The sequence below is a fragment of the Hemicordylus capensis genome, chromosome 5, assembly GCF_027244095.1.
Source record: "Hemicordylus capensis ecotype Gifberg chromosome 5, rHemCap1.1.pri, whole genome shotgun sequence".
NCBI classification, from domain to species: domain Eukaryota; kingdom Metazoa; phylum Chordata; class Lepidosauria; order Squamata; family Cordylidae; genus Hemicordylus; species Hemicordylus capensis.
In genome coordinates, this window is record NC_069661.1 from 250,991,346 (window position 1) to 251,006,754 (window position 15,409).

Below are 15,409 nucleotides of genomic sequence, written 5' to 3' on the forward strand. Positions count from 1 at the left end.
GTGGTTCGGGTGCAAAAAAACCTCCCCGTTTGATTAGGAAAAGGCACTCCTCTGCATCAGGAGGGAGGAAGGTTGACCCCACCTTCCATTATTTTGTCTAATCCCCTTTGAAAGATATCTCAGGGCCAATCTGCCTACCAGTTGCAAAGCAACCAGACTGTGGTGCTGCATTCAGATGCAACGCTGGCACTGCAGAACCAGAGTTCCAGGCAGCAAACCTCACTACAAACCAAAGATACAAATCACTGACCGAGGAGGGAAACCGTAGGTCCATTTTCTGCCGTAACTGCAGTTGCCTGTATTTGGACTTTCGGAAATTGAAACCAGAGACCCCTTCACCATTGGTTTTGTGTTACGTGTGAATGCGGCCATAGTGTGTGTGTGTGTGTGTGTGTGTGTGTGTGTGTGTGTGTGTGTGTGTGGCGGGGGTCCTGTGGTCGAAGGTGATCCCACCCATGTGGCAAGGTGTATGTCTGACTTTAGAACATGCATGGGGAACAGGTGCACGGAAAATAAGAGGTGTGCACGTGCATCTTTGCCACAATTCAGCTCTTCCACAAATCAGGGTGAGGAAAGGCACTTCCAGTGCCAGATTAAACCATTTCGTTTCACTGCCAAGAGCAGCAAACAATTCATGTGTGCCTTGTCAGAGCATAATATACACTGATCACACCAAGTGAGCATACAAGAGTACTTTAACTGTGTTCATTTTAATAGCCTGGCTTAATCTTGATGCTTCATTGGGTCACTGACCTGTTAATTAGAGGCAATGTACAGAAGCACATTTATCGGCTGGAAAATGTGCATGCATGTACACACGCACACACTTTTAGTACTGTCATGCTATTGGACAACCTGCTCTCTGGGTTGGCCCAGAGGAGAAGTAGCTTAGATGCAGCCTGTCTCCTTAGCTGCTTCATCTAGGGGTTGAAGAGGGAGCTAAACCGGTGCATCCCAAATGGGCTGAGAAGGAGAAAAGGAGGGCATGACCCAGTGGGGTGAGGACAACAGTGGCAATTGGTGACAGAGAGACTTGTGGGATGGTTGTGGGGTTAGCACTTGTCACCTTCTGCACCCTTCCTTGAACCCAAGGCAATCGCCTCACCATGCCTCATGGACAGGCCGCCCCCGGAAAAGGCTCTGCTGTCTCTGCAGACCTCTGTGGGGAAGCAAGTTTCTTAAAAGTCCGTATTTATTAAGAGCATCCCTTTACCAAAAAAAAAAAAAAAAAAGAGCATCCCTTTAAGAAAGGGCTACACAACTTTCGCTCTCCTGCACATGTAGGACTACAACTCTGCTCTGGTGGTAGTGAACATGAACTGTTCTTTTCGCTAAGCAGGATCTGGCTTGGTTTGCATGTGTATGGGAGACTACAGGCAAGTGCTGTAAAAAGATTTCCTTTAGGAGATGGAGCCATCGCTCAGCAGAAGAACATCTGCACGTCCACGCTCTGGCATCTCCTGGTAGGACTGAGAGACACTCCTGCCTGTAATCTTGGAGAGTCAGTGTAGTAAACAATAATGATAATAATAAAGAGCCAGTGTGGTGAAGTGGTTAGAGTGCTGGACTAGGACCGGGGAGACCCGAGTTCAAATCCCCATTCAGCCATGAGACTGGCTGGGTGACTCTGGGCCAGTCACTTCTCTCTCAGCCTCACCTACTTCACAGGGTTGTTGTGAAGAGAAACCTAAGTATATAGTACACCACTCTGGGCTCCTTGGAGGAAGAGCGGGATATAAATGTAATAATAATAATAATAATGTTGATGATAAGCTAAGACAAACCAAGGGTCTGACTCCATATAGGGCAGCTTCCAATGTTCCCATCATTAATGACTATTGGCCACTGTGGCCCCCAAACAGTGGGAGGGCCCACGTCGCACAGACCTGCCTTAAAACAGACCCCATGCTTCTTGCTTGGTGTGCCCTCCAAGTGGTTTCCTTCATGATGGAGTATGTATGAGCAGGCTAATGAGAAGAAGGTGACACAAAGCAACATGTATTTAAGTTATATGGCTTTTTACAAGCATTAAGCAAATCACTCCTGTAATAAACAACTCCGCCAGAACTAATACTCAATAAACAGTATGGTTTATAAGCAATTAGGGACTTGGAATTACAAATCAGCACATTGCAGCACGCGAGTGCCTTCCGATGGAAGAACGCTACCTTCACAATGCTTAGGAAGATAAGTGGCTTTTAAATGCACCATCATTTCCCTTTAAAAATCAATTAAGGTCTGGGGGCGGGGCAGGCTCGAGCGGCTTATTCAAAGAAGATTCCATATGCCTCGTTCCAATTGCACCGGGGGAAAATAACAGAAAGTTTAAAACCCCTCTGTCTACCCACACCTACAATGGTGAGTATCCCTTCTCCTCTTCCCTCCCTCCCCCCCTTCTGCTTTCTTTCTCCCTCTTTCTCTTTCTCCCTCTCTTTTCTCTTCTTTTCCAACCAGTGCTGAAAGGAGGAGGGAAGGTTGGGCTCAGGGGTGGGGTAGGGGCGGGACTGGGAAAGATAGGGTAAAATACAAAATACAAAATACAAATACAAAATACAAATACAAAATACAAGATAGGGTAAAATACAAAATGTCAAAAAACCATTAAATTTTAAAAAAAGTTTAAAAGAAGTAGCAGCTAATGGTTTGACTTGTTTGTCAAACTAACGAGGCTGCTAAGGGTGCAGAGATGAGTCAGATAAACACTCTCCTTATTTGCATAGAAATGCATTGCCCATTTCCTGTGCTTCTCTTGTTACCAGTCAGTTTTCTCTTTGAGAAGATGCCTACTAAGCAGCTCTCTCCCACCATGGGGGAGCGGGGGGGGGCACCCATGAGTGCCTCTGCAGGGGAAGGAGAGGCCCTAAGAAAAATGATGCCGCCCCAAGAAACAGGAAGAAAAAGAAAGGAAAGAAGCTCAAAGGTGCTGAATAATTGACAGAGGCGGATTAATGTAGTAGCAAATGTAGCATTTGCTACGGGCCCCACGTTTTTGAGGGACCCACATGCCCAGCTTCCAACTGGGAATTAAAGTTAAAACTTTATCTGTTTTCTTTGGTCCATGTCAGATAAAATATCCCTTTTCTGCTAAATGTGCCTTTTAAGAGAAGGCCTAGCACAGCATCTGTCCCCTACCAATTTTTCTTTTTAGCGTGTGAGCCATTTGGAGACAGAGAATCATCTATCCACTCTTTATTTTTCTATGTATACCACTTCGAGAATTTTGATTGAAAAATGGTATATAAATGTTCACTGTTGTTGTAGTAAGTGTGAGTTTGTGACTTCTTCTCCCATACTCCAAAATATAGCAAATGAAAAAACTGAATCACTTTACTATGCAAGTAAATAATGTATGTTTTAATATTCATGTGCATTTTTTTAAATTTAGGGCCCCTTTATAACATATGCTTAATTACATACATTAGCTTAATCCAGCCCTGATAATTGATATTGTCTTTATTCTGTGTGGCCTGATGCATTTTAAGCATTGCACTTCCTCAGAGGCAACTGTAAAAGCATATAGCGTATGAATAATCAGGACCACTGTGTTCCCTCTAACAGGGATTCCCAGATGTTACTGACTACAACTCCCAGCATCCCCAGCTGCAGTGGCCTAACAAACCTTCCATATTCAAAGCATTAAATCATCAGTGCACAATCCTGTTAATTGTCTAGAAGCTGGCAAAAAAAAATTGCTTATAAAAATAAATGATTAGTAATTATCAAGCCATTTATTGCCAACGCGAAATGATATTTCCAGCTTAAATCTATCATATACAACACTAACACTATAAGCTATTTTAAAAACCATCCAATGACACACCAGCCTTTTTGAAATCAGAAAGACAAAAAGGGAAACTCAAATAAAAAAGTGATTACCATGGATCAAAAATCTTTTACTCACATATGTTGTATCTTTGTTCTCTTATTGGGAATTATATCCTGCACCAGCAGGGATTTCTGTATCTATCCTCCAAATGCACCTTTCTAATGTGCTGCTTGATGGGGGTGGCGGGATGGCTGGGGGACTAATGAGGTAATTAACTCTTGAAAGGAGTATCAGAAGTATCTCATTGTTTTAAAAGCGAAACATAACCCAGTCCTTCATTTCACCCTTTAGGTGTCACAGCCCTATCTGCCCCCTCTACTCCACTGTTGAACAAGATAGTGTCACTCTAAAGCAACTACTTGGGGTTTTTTAAAGGAAGATTCAGAAGTGCACAATAGCAGGGATGTGCACAAAATAGATTTTGGGTTTTGTTTTGAGCTTGAAACAAAATGCAGATGGCCGAAACGTTTCGTCAAAGCAGCGGTCAGACTGGTTGCTTCAATGAAGCAAAACTTGAAACGTTTCGAGTGTTTCAGCCATAGGGAACAATGGAGAAACTTGAAACACCCAGTTGTTCCCTATGGCCATACCAAGCTGTATTCACAGAGTGCAATGAATTTTGAGACCCCTACTTCTGAACAGCACACTTGGGGGTCTTAATTGCCACAGCACAGAGGGAGAATGGAAATGCAAGGCCATTTTGTCTCCCACTATAGGCGGCATCTGATTAGTATGGATCTGAATTGCATAGTGTCAGCCCTTTTTGAACTGGCCCTGGAGACCTCCTATAAAGGGTGGATCTAGGGTCATAAGAACATAGGAAGCTGCCTTCTACTGAGTCAGACCATCGGTCCATCTAACTAAGTATTATCTACACAGACTGGCAGCAGCTTCTCCAAGGTTACAGGCAGGAGTGTCTCTCAGCTCAATTCCCTAAGGGGAATATCTTACAGTGCTCACTCCTGTGGTCTCGCATTCAAATGCAAACCAGGGAGGACTCTGCTTAGCAAAGGGGACAATTCATGCTTACTGCCACAAGACCAGCTATCTTCCCATCAGAGGTGCTCTTACCCCTGGACTTCAGGGCCGAAATCCCAGGCCTCCACAACCCACGGGCCCCCCCAAATCCTCTTTAGTCTATCCCGGGTGGTGTGGTTTCCCGGCAGAGCATGATGATGCTTAATTTGCGGGGGGGGGGGGCCTCCAAAGACCTTTAGGACCAGGCTCCAAAATTACCTAGTTGCACCTCTTCCTCCCACTATATGACTCCAGAAACCAAAGTTAAATATGGGATGCAAAAGCACAAACCCCTTCTCTACACTAGTGACCCAGGTCCAGAGGGGCAGGAGTCCAAAGGCACTGAGTTTGCCTTTCTCACGTATCGAGATGCCAGCCTGAGGCTTTCACCCCAATCCATTTTGCAGAGCAGAGGTTCAGACCTCATTGATTTAATATAAAAACAGTGATGCCTAATCATCCTGGCAGAACATATAACTAGGCCTTGGTTTCCGTTTCCAGAACAACCCCCAGTTCCTGCTGAGATGAGATGGTGACACAGGCTTGTGTGCAAGATGGGGTTATCGTTCAAGAGCTGGCTGGCTCTGTGTATCCATCTTTCATTGCTTGACTCGACCAGTTTTGTGTTCTGACTGCATTATCATCTCCATAAAAATTTTATTCTCGGCCATAAAAATGTGGAAGACTCCTAGTAGCGCAGCTTTTGCCAGGAGAATTAGTGCGAGTTTCATCAAAGCCCAGGGGCCATGATTCCTCCTCTCTTTTGCCCTTTCTTCCCTCCCATGAAAGCAACAGTGTAATTTACCAGCTTAGACTTTCCGCAGGGATGTCCTTGGCTCAAAGCCATGAGCTGATTAGGTAGCCTTCAGACCACTTCATGGATTACGGTTTTTTAGCAGTACACTTAGGACAGGGATTCTCAATCTTGGGTTCCCAGACGTTGTTGGACTACAACTCCCATCATTCCTAGCCAAAATTCAAGCCACTGATGCAGTTGTAGTCCAGCAACATCTTGGTACTCTTTTTAAAAAATCATCCTTTAAAAAACAACAACCAGATATACAAATATACAACATGTAACCTATATAAAAGATCCCTCAAAAATGAATTCACTGATTAATCAGAATTACACACATTACAAAAACAAGAAGACAGCTTAAGACCAGGGGTTCCCAACCTGTGGTACTCCAGATGTTGATGGACTACAACTCCCATAATTCCCAGGCACATTAATTGCAGCTGTGATAATGGGAGTTGTAGTTCAGCAACATCTGGAGTACCACAAGTTGGGAATCCCTGCTGTAGACCACACACACACACACACACACACACACACACACACACACAGTTCTTTATCTCATCAGATAAGAACCCAGTGGATTCATAAACAAACCAGATTTTTAACAATCTTACAACGTATCTATAGGTAGCATTCTTTCTGGTCACTTATCTACATCTGTCAATAAAATTCAAATATGGTATACATTAGGGATATGCAGAGCATGCTGAGGTTGGAACATTCTGCCTCAGAATGGGCCGATTCAAGCATTCTGAGCTCAGAACTGAACATGTTTAGAAAAGGGATGAGAATAGATTAGAAAATGGAATGACCCGTTCCAAAGCAGAATGTCACAGCCCTGGTCCAAGCACCATTCTGGATTTAAAAATGGCAGCATTTAGAATCCAGAATGGTTCAGCAAGACAGGGGTCATTTTGTCAAAACATCCGGCTCGCCCAGTTGTTCCAACAGAACACTTTGACCATTTTGCAGTCTGTTTTGCACTTGGTGTTGGAAATTCTCTGTGGTGAGAGAATCCCTTTCTCATTATAGCAGAGTGCACAGAAGCACAACACAGCGGAATTTAGTTAGGCATGTGTGTATGCTGAGAGTAAAGTAACTTGGAGCCAATTCATAGTTTCAAATCAATATACAAGGCATTTATTCAGGAACTCCATTCTAGATAGGAAAGTGAGGAGTTAGGATCTCTAATCTAGCTAGCTAGCTGGATGCAGATGGATTCTGCATCTTCTCTGCACATATGGTGCAGGGAGAGAAGCTTGCCATGTTGCAAGGTAGGCGGGCAGGTAGGGAAGAGAGCAGAGGAAGGAAGTTAGTCCCTGAGAGTAGCAATCTACATATCAAAGGGATAGTATCAGAGCAGTGGAGAAGGGATGCCCAATGTCTTGACCCTCTAGCCCTCTGACTCACTAGTCTGTCCTCTACTGTCTGAGACGAGACAGCGCAAAGTCCTTTAACTTCCAACACTTGGAACAGAACACAAAATATGTTTTGTGCACCACCCCATGTTACTAGAAAGGTATCAATCAGGCTAGGACAGGGATGTAGAGGTGAGCTAGATTTTTTGGTGGTCTGCCTCCCCCCACCTGCTGCAGGCTTCCATGGACCCCACTCACCGCTACTGTCACGGCTGGCTTGCCTCCCTTTGCCGGCCATGATGTGGTATAATGACATCACTACCCTGGTGTTATTATTAGGATGAACAGCAACCGATGTGTGACGTGCTGGGGTGAGAATTTTGACCTGCTTTCGGCACTTAACCATGCTGAGCGACATTCTTTTTAATACGGCTTGTGTCTTCTTGCAGGGCAGAGGCCTGGTATGAAACAGGTTCTGCGGTTTAACCCTGGTCTTAAGGCCCTTGTTTCACACATTATATCCAACACTCATACGAGTGTACAGTGTACACAGGTTCAAATCTGAACACAGGTACAGTTATTCACATGTTGAACGCAGGTACAGAAGGTTCCTATCAGCACCATGCATTTGAAGGGCCTATATCCAGGTTCACTTTAAAATTAACACAGCTACAGTCATACACACAAGCACGCGTAAGAGTATACAGACATCTGTACACTCGTACAGCATAATGTCTGAATTGGGCTTTAGTAAGCCTTAGTTAGTGATGTTGTCCTTTGGGATGTCTGAGTTTTAACTCCTCCAGAACTACTATTGTGTAAAATAAATATGAATCACTGCAAGGTCTTGTTTGTTTTAGTCTAAAGAGACCCAGGAAAATTAAATCTTCTAAGTGCTAAATGTCCTGCTCTTAAACTGTCAAAGTGTATGCACAGCTGGAAGGATCATTTTTCTAAGCCAACATTTCATTAATGTGTTTTAGTAGAGGAAGGGTTTTTTAAAAAAAATTAGTTAAGTACATTTTCCTGTACATAATTCCTCTGCAGAACAAGCTTGTTCAGTAAGCAGGATCATTTATCCCTCTTTTGCTCGCTGCCTTGATCTAGGTTACAGGCACCGTATGATTAGCAAAGATTTAGTTACAACTTTTTTCATTATACGGAACTAATGAGCAACATTAATTGCTGCTGGAGGTGTGTCTGGACGTCAAAAGCTGCAATGCGTTTCTACATAACGTTTAATCTAAGGATTTCAAAACTCCTACCAGTTAATTGAACCTCTTCCAATTTGCACCCTTTCCCCAACCAAGTGATTAACTTATGTTGTTTCAGAAAGAAGTTCTGGATAGGTAAAATTATTCCACATAGTTCAATGGTTTCTTTCGAAATAGCAAAAATGTAGCAAGTGAAGCTTTTCCTGGACTGGAAATGGCTAGCTAGGACTTCCATGTTCAGAGGCAGTACAGGAGAACCTCATTATTCACGGAACCGCTATTTGTGGTTCTGCGTATCCATGGGGTGTCTCACTGACAACCTTTTTCAGTATCTGCGGATACAAAGGTGTTAGAAACCATGTATCAGTGGTTCTTATAAGGCCAGACGTGACCGCGGAGGTCACTTCTGGCCGCCATTTTGTTTCACAGAGCCCAAGAAAAGGCAGGAGGAGCCATTTTGTGCCTGTCTCTCCTGCTGCATGCCCTCTCTCCTGCTGTTACCACCCTGCAACTGGTACTCAGAGGCATCCTGCCTTTGAGGCTGGAGGTGGCCCACAGCCCTCCGACTAGTAGCCGTTGATAGACCTCTCCTTCTGACTCAGTAGAAGGCAGCTTCATAACATAGGAAGCTGCCATCTACCAAGTCACACCATTGGTCCATTGAGCTCAGTAATGCCATTTTAATTTTGAATAAAAGATTGGAGTCACATCTTTCTTAATCCCTAGCTCACTACAGATGGTATGCTTTAAGCAACAAGTCCCCAAGCTTGGTGCTCCTTTCCTGTAGGTGTCGTGGGCAGCCCCCCAACTCAACCACCCCTAAGGCTGGCCCTACACAGCTGACAGTGTCCAACTGGGAAGATGTGCATCCTCTCATATGTTTGTCCCAAGGCAAATTGGATCAAAGGAATTTTCCTGAGTTCAAGTTGGCTTAATATTAAGTACCATGCCAACAGGAGCAAGAGAAGAAAGCAGAAACGGTGCATGGTTTATTAGAAAAATAATTCTCGATGTGTTTTGAGGTGGTATACCTCTTCTACAAGGGAAGAAAACACTAGCTAGTAGCTTGTGAGAAGCTGTGCACCCTGTTTTATGAAGTTCTTCCCTTATAGAAGAAGTATACCACCTCAAAATGCATCGGGACCTATTTTTCTAATAAACTGTCCATTTCCATTCCTGCTTTCTTCTCTTAGTTTTAGCTGCCTCATCGTGGCAGGGGGGTGTTCCTGGGAGAGATGAGTGAAGTACGCCGGGAGGTATAGTCCCAATAGGGGCACCCAAGGTGCGAAGGTCATCGCAGCTGCCCAGCTAAAGCAAGCAGGCACCTATATTGGGCAGCAGTGATATAGGCAGGATGGTCACATTAATGACAATGACAAAGGCATCATTTGATACTGCGCAGGGGAAGGCAATGGTGAACCATTTCTGTATTTTACCAAGAAAACCACATGGATAGACAAAAGAGAATGACTGTCAATGTAGTGCCGGATGATGGGCCCCTCAGGTCAGTTGGTACGCAACATGCTACTGAGGAAGATCCGAGGATCTCTCAGAGTACCGATGGCGTTTTGGATGTCTAGCTGCTGATGTTGCCATGTGGGAAAAGAAAATCTGAATCTGCATGACAGAATTACAATGGAAATATGGAATGTAGGAAGCATGAATATGGGAAAGCTAGACACAGTGAAAGATGAAATGAATTGACTACAGATTGACATCCTGGGCATCAGCGAATTAAAATGGACTAGAATGGGACACTTTCAATTAGAAAATCATACCGTTTACTACTCAGGACACACACACACAAAAGAAGGCACTATATTGCTTTCATAGTCAGGAAGGATATAGCAATGACAATACTTGGGTACAATGAGGTCAGTGACCAACTAATATCAATTAGTTTTGTGGACGACCCTTTAACATGAGAGTTTTTCAAGTTTATGCCCCAAAGTCTGATGCAGAAGAAGAGGAAGTTGATGAGTTTTATGCTCAAGTTCCGTCTGAAATTGATAGAACATGCAAGAAAGATGTGCAGCTGGTGAATGTGGAATGCGGAAGTTGGAAATAGTAAGGAGGAAAACACAGTTGGACTGTATGGCCTAGGAAACAGAAATAAAGGCTACAGGAATTGATGGAATAACTACAGAAATATGGCAGGCAACAGAAGAATCAGTCAAGTGACTAACCAAACTATGCCAGCAAATTTGGAGATTAACACAGTGGCCAACAGATTGGAAGAGGTCAGTCTATATACAGAGGTGCACCTAGGTAATTTTGGATCTTGGACCTAAAGGTCTTTGGAGGCCCCCCTCCCCTGCAAATTAAGCATCATCATGCTCCGCTGGGTGACCATACCACCCAAGACAGTTTAAAGAGGATTTGGGGGGCCCTAGGGGCTGTGTTGCCCCTGGACTTTGGCCCCAAAGTCCAGGGGTAAGAGCGCCTCTGTCTACATACCCATACCAAAGAAAGGAGACTTAACAGATTGTGCAAACCATCACACAATATCCTTAATTTCACATGCTAGCAAAATAATGCTCAGGATCATCCAATGCAGATTAGAGCCCTACGTGGAAAGGGAAATGCTGGATGTTCAAGCTGGTTTCAGAAAAGGCTGAGGAACAAGAGACATCATTGCCAATGCACACTGGATAATTGAGAAAGCCAAAGAATACAAAAAAGAAGTCAATATGTGCTTTATTGGCTACAGAAAAGCCTTCGATTGTGTCGGCCATGTCAAGTTGTGTAATATCCTTAGGAAAATGGGTGTCCCGGAACATCTCATTGTTCTCATGAGAAACCTCTACACAGGACAGGAAGTCACAGTTCAGACAGAACATGGTGAAACAGACTGGTTCCAGAACGCCAAAGGAGTAAGACAAGGCTGTATATTTTCTCCTTCTTTATTCAACTTCTATGCTGAACATATACTGAGAGAAGCAGCAAATCTAACAATAAAATTTTAAGAAGATGAGTGTGGTTTTAAATTTGGAGGAAGTAACATCAATAACCTGCGCTACGCTGATGACACCACTTTTATAGCTGAGAATGTGGACGACCTGCAAGCTCTAGTAATGAAAGTCAAGGAGCACAGTGAAAAAAATGGGACTATGACTAATTATAAAGAAGACTAAACTAATGACAACGGCTACAGCAACCAGGCTCAGAATTGATAATGAAGACACTGAGGTGGTGGATCACTTCTGCCTTCTAGGACCACCCGTCAATAGTAAAGGATCCAGCAGTGAAGGATTACGCCACAGACTAGCACTTTGTAGGGTTGCAATGAAGGCCTTGGAAAGGATATTTAGATGCTGTGATGTGTCTATACCTACAAAGATTAGAATCATTCAGACAATGGTTGCGAAAGCTGGACTTTGAAGAAGCAAGATAGAAGAAGTATTGACGCTTTTGAACTTTGGTGCTGGAGAAGACTCTTGAGGATACCATGGACAGCCAGGATAGCATACAAATGGATAATAGAACAAATCAATCCAGAATTTTCACTCGAGGCACCAATGACCAGGCTCAAACTATAATACTTTGGACACATTAAGTGAAGGCCCAGCTCCAATGAGAAGTCCATAATGCTGGGGAAAGTTGAAGGAAAGAGAAGAAGAGGACAACTAGCAGCAACAGGGGCGTAACAAGGCTGGAGTGGGCCCAGAGACAAAATTTTAAAATGGGCCCCTTGCTGATAAACACACACACACTTCACAATATATAGTCATGTGACTTGCCCCTGGGGGCCCCCTCGAGGCGTGGGGGCCCCCAGGCAGCCGCCTCCCCTTGCCTAATAGTAGTTACACCCCTGAGCAGCAAGGTGGATGGACTTGATTACGACAGCAATGAATGCACCACTGAGAGACCTTAAAGGTCAAGTTGAAGATAGATCATCCTGGAGCGCATCTATCTGTGTGGTCACTAAAAGTCAACACCAACTTGACGGCACTCAATCAATCAATCAATCAATCAACAGCATTGTACCATGCCTGCATTGGTTCATATACATGTTGCAATATTTAGTCTATTACTCAATGACATTAATAGATTAATGTCATTGATCTTGTTCCATTTAAAATGTGTCCAAAATTTAAGCAGCAGCTATTTATAAAAAATGTTTGTTATTGTGAATACAAATATATAAGATGATGTAAAGCAGCAAGCATGGACTTGTTTCAGAAGAGGCCATTTCTTCCATCACAGAGGAGGGATACTTTTGTATTGGTGGCTACCACAGCATACGTAGAGATTGTCTTTTAAAAAGTTATTTTGTCGCATTCCTTTGCAAAGTTGTGCAGCGTCTGCATTTGATTAATTGGAGGGAGTTCTCTTTCACTGCGGAAAAGATAAGTCAGGTGCTTGCAGCTGAGAGTCAGTTGAGCCAAAAGGCTTATTATTAGCAGTGGCGGCTGGTCCTAGAGCTGGGGGGACCCAGATGAAGTGCAGCTCTCTCTGGTTCCTGGCAGCTCCTTTTACACCCATCTCTCTCTCATCATCATCTTTCATCATCTCATCATCGTCTCTCTCTCCCAGAGGAGAGCTGGTCTTGTGGTAGCAAGCATGACTTGTTCCCTCAGCTAAGCAGCGTCTGCCCTGGTTGCATATGAATGGGAGACTTACATGTGCACTGTAAGATATTCCCCTCAGGGGATGGAGCCGCTCTGGGAAGAGCAGAAGGTTCCAAGTTCCCTCCCTGGCTTCTCTAAGACAGGGCTGGAAGAGATTCCTGCCTGCAACCTTAGAGAAGCCGCTGCCAGTCTGTGAAGACAATAGTGAGCTAGATAGACCAATGGTCTGACTCAGTATATGGCAGCTTCCTATGTTCCTATGTTCATCCTGCCCCTCTCTGGCATTCACAAGAGCCACACTGCCTGCAGGCTGGCCATTCATCAGGTAGAGCTGGCCATTCATCAGGTGGAGCTCATCCCACACAGTTCTACCTGACAAATGGCCAGGCTGCTGGCAGCACGGCTCTCGTGAACACTGGGGCAGGAAGCGAGACAGAGGTGCGAAAAGAGCTGCTGCAAACCAGAGGGAGGTGCACCGCATTTGACGCCCCCCTGGCTCCTTAAGACCAGCTGCTACCACTTATTAGAGACCAGAGTTCAACATTCAGCTTTTAGGTAGACAAGGCTGCAATAAGAACATAAGAACAGCTCTGCTGGATCAGACCCAAGGAAGCCCATCTAGTCCAGCATCCTGTTTCACACAGTGGCCCACCAGATGCCACTGGAAGCCTATGGCAGGAGTTGAGGGCATGCCCTCTCTCCTGCTGTTACTCCCCTGCAACTGGTACTCAGGGGTATCCTGCCTTGGAGGCTGGAGGTGGCCTTTAGCCCTCCAGCTAGTAGCCATTGATAGACCTCTCCTCCATGAAACCTGCAATCCTGATCACTTGCTAGAAGTAAATCCCATTGGACTTGGTGGGACTTACATCTGAGTAAGCATGCTCAGATTGCTATGGAATGTGCAGCCTCTCACTCAATAGTGATTTACTGAATCCCACCCCCACGCCTGCCTCTGAACAAAAGGAAAAGCAAACAACTCATATCCAAAATTATGCTTGTTTCTTTCAGAGAGCCCACAGGGAAATAAAAAGATATGAGAGAGGCCAAGGGACTGGATGCAGGGATGTCTTTAGAAAATGAATCCTAGTGGAGAAGGATATTTGCAGGCACAGTTCTGGATTCTCAGGTTTTTAATAAGAACACAGCTCACTCTCTCTCTCTCGCTCTCTCTCTCTCTCCACACACACACACACACATACACACATATACATATATACACAAACTGTGTGTGTGTGTATTCTCTCTCTCTCTCTCTCTCTCTCTCTCTCCAAGACACTCCCAAAAATGAAACACTCTCTCAGCAGGATTGTAAAGGAAGGGAGTTTTCCTGGACTTCAGGAAATGGGTACAATTCAGTCTGAGAGGATGCATCATTGATTTATCTTAAGCACTAGGTAACTTAAAAATATGGACCCACAACAAAATGTTGCAGTCTATCCCTGGCATGTGTTACCTAAACCTGTGCCTGTCCATGGTGAAAGTTTAAGATACCTTATCCCCTCAGAAGCAGGAGTGTGTGACTGTCTTGAGGGAGTATTCTTCAATCTGAGAAATTCCCAGCTCTTTTTGTTCACACCCTCGTTCCCACTCTCCACTGCATTCCATTAGCTCTGCCCACTTGCTTGTCTGTTCACCATACTCTGAGCCTGCAGACGTTCTGTACCTTTGGCTTACACGGCAGCGGGTGGGTGGCCTCAGGTTTTTTCTTCCGATTTTTTGAACATCGATGTATCTGCAGTTCACCCTGAGTCTGCCAGTACCTTCCCCCCACCCGCAGGCACTCTGGTAAATATTACCTTTCCAGCTCTTTTGGAAATAGTATATAGATATTGGATGCCTCTCCCTTCCACCTCCCATTAAAAATAAACAGCATTAAGGTAACTTCTCATGTTAAGAATATAAACAAACACATTCATTTGGGCAAGCCTTTGGGGGGGGTGTATTTTTGCAAAGAACTTTGATTATTTTGGGAGCGAGAAAGATCAATGGGTCTGATATGCATAAGCAGCCAACGATCTGGGTAGGATTATTCCGTGTAATGTAATGTAATAACAACACTATGTGTGTTAGCTACTGAGTCATCAGTATGTTTAACAATTGTGCGGCAAGTGATGAGTGTGTGGGAAGCAGGTATATTTAGAATTCATCTAATGACCATATACCTTCTTATGAGAACAACATTTTTCTGGTAGAGAATGATCAAGACACTGTTTTTTTATTATCTTAACAGTAACACAGAGATCTTAGAAGCAATTTACAGACAGGGCTGGTATTTTAATAAGAGGGAATTCAATCTCCATCTTTTATATGTTCTTCTGTTGTCATTTCCTAAGCTTTTAGTTTCTTGGCTTGCTGCTGTTAGGATGATCTCATTTATTCTATCTCCTGGGATAGCTTTATTTAAACAAGGTACTACAAGGTTAGATTTGATCCCCACCCCACTCCACCCCACCCCTGTTTCCTTCCAAGAAGCTTAATGCTTACAGGAGAGAGTTCCATTTTCTCCTCACAACAACCCTGTGAAGTAGGTTAGGCTGAATGATAGGGACTGTCCCAGAGTTATCTATCTCACAGGGTGCTTGAATCCAAGACCTCCATGGTCCAAATCTGAAACTATCTACTAC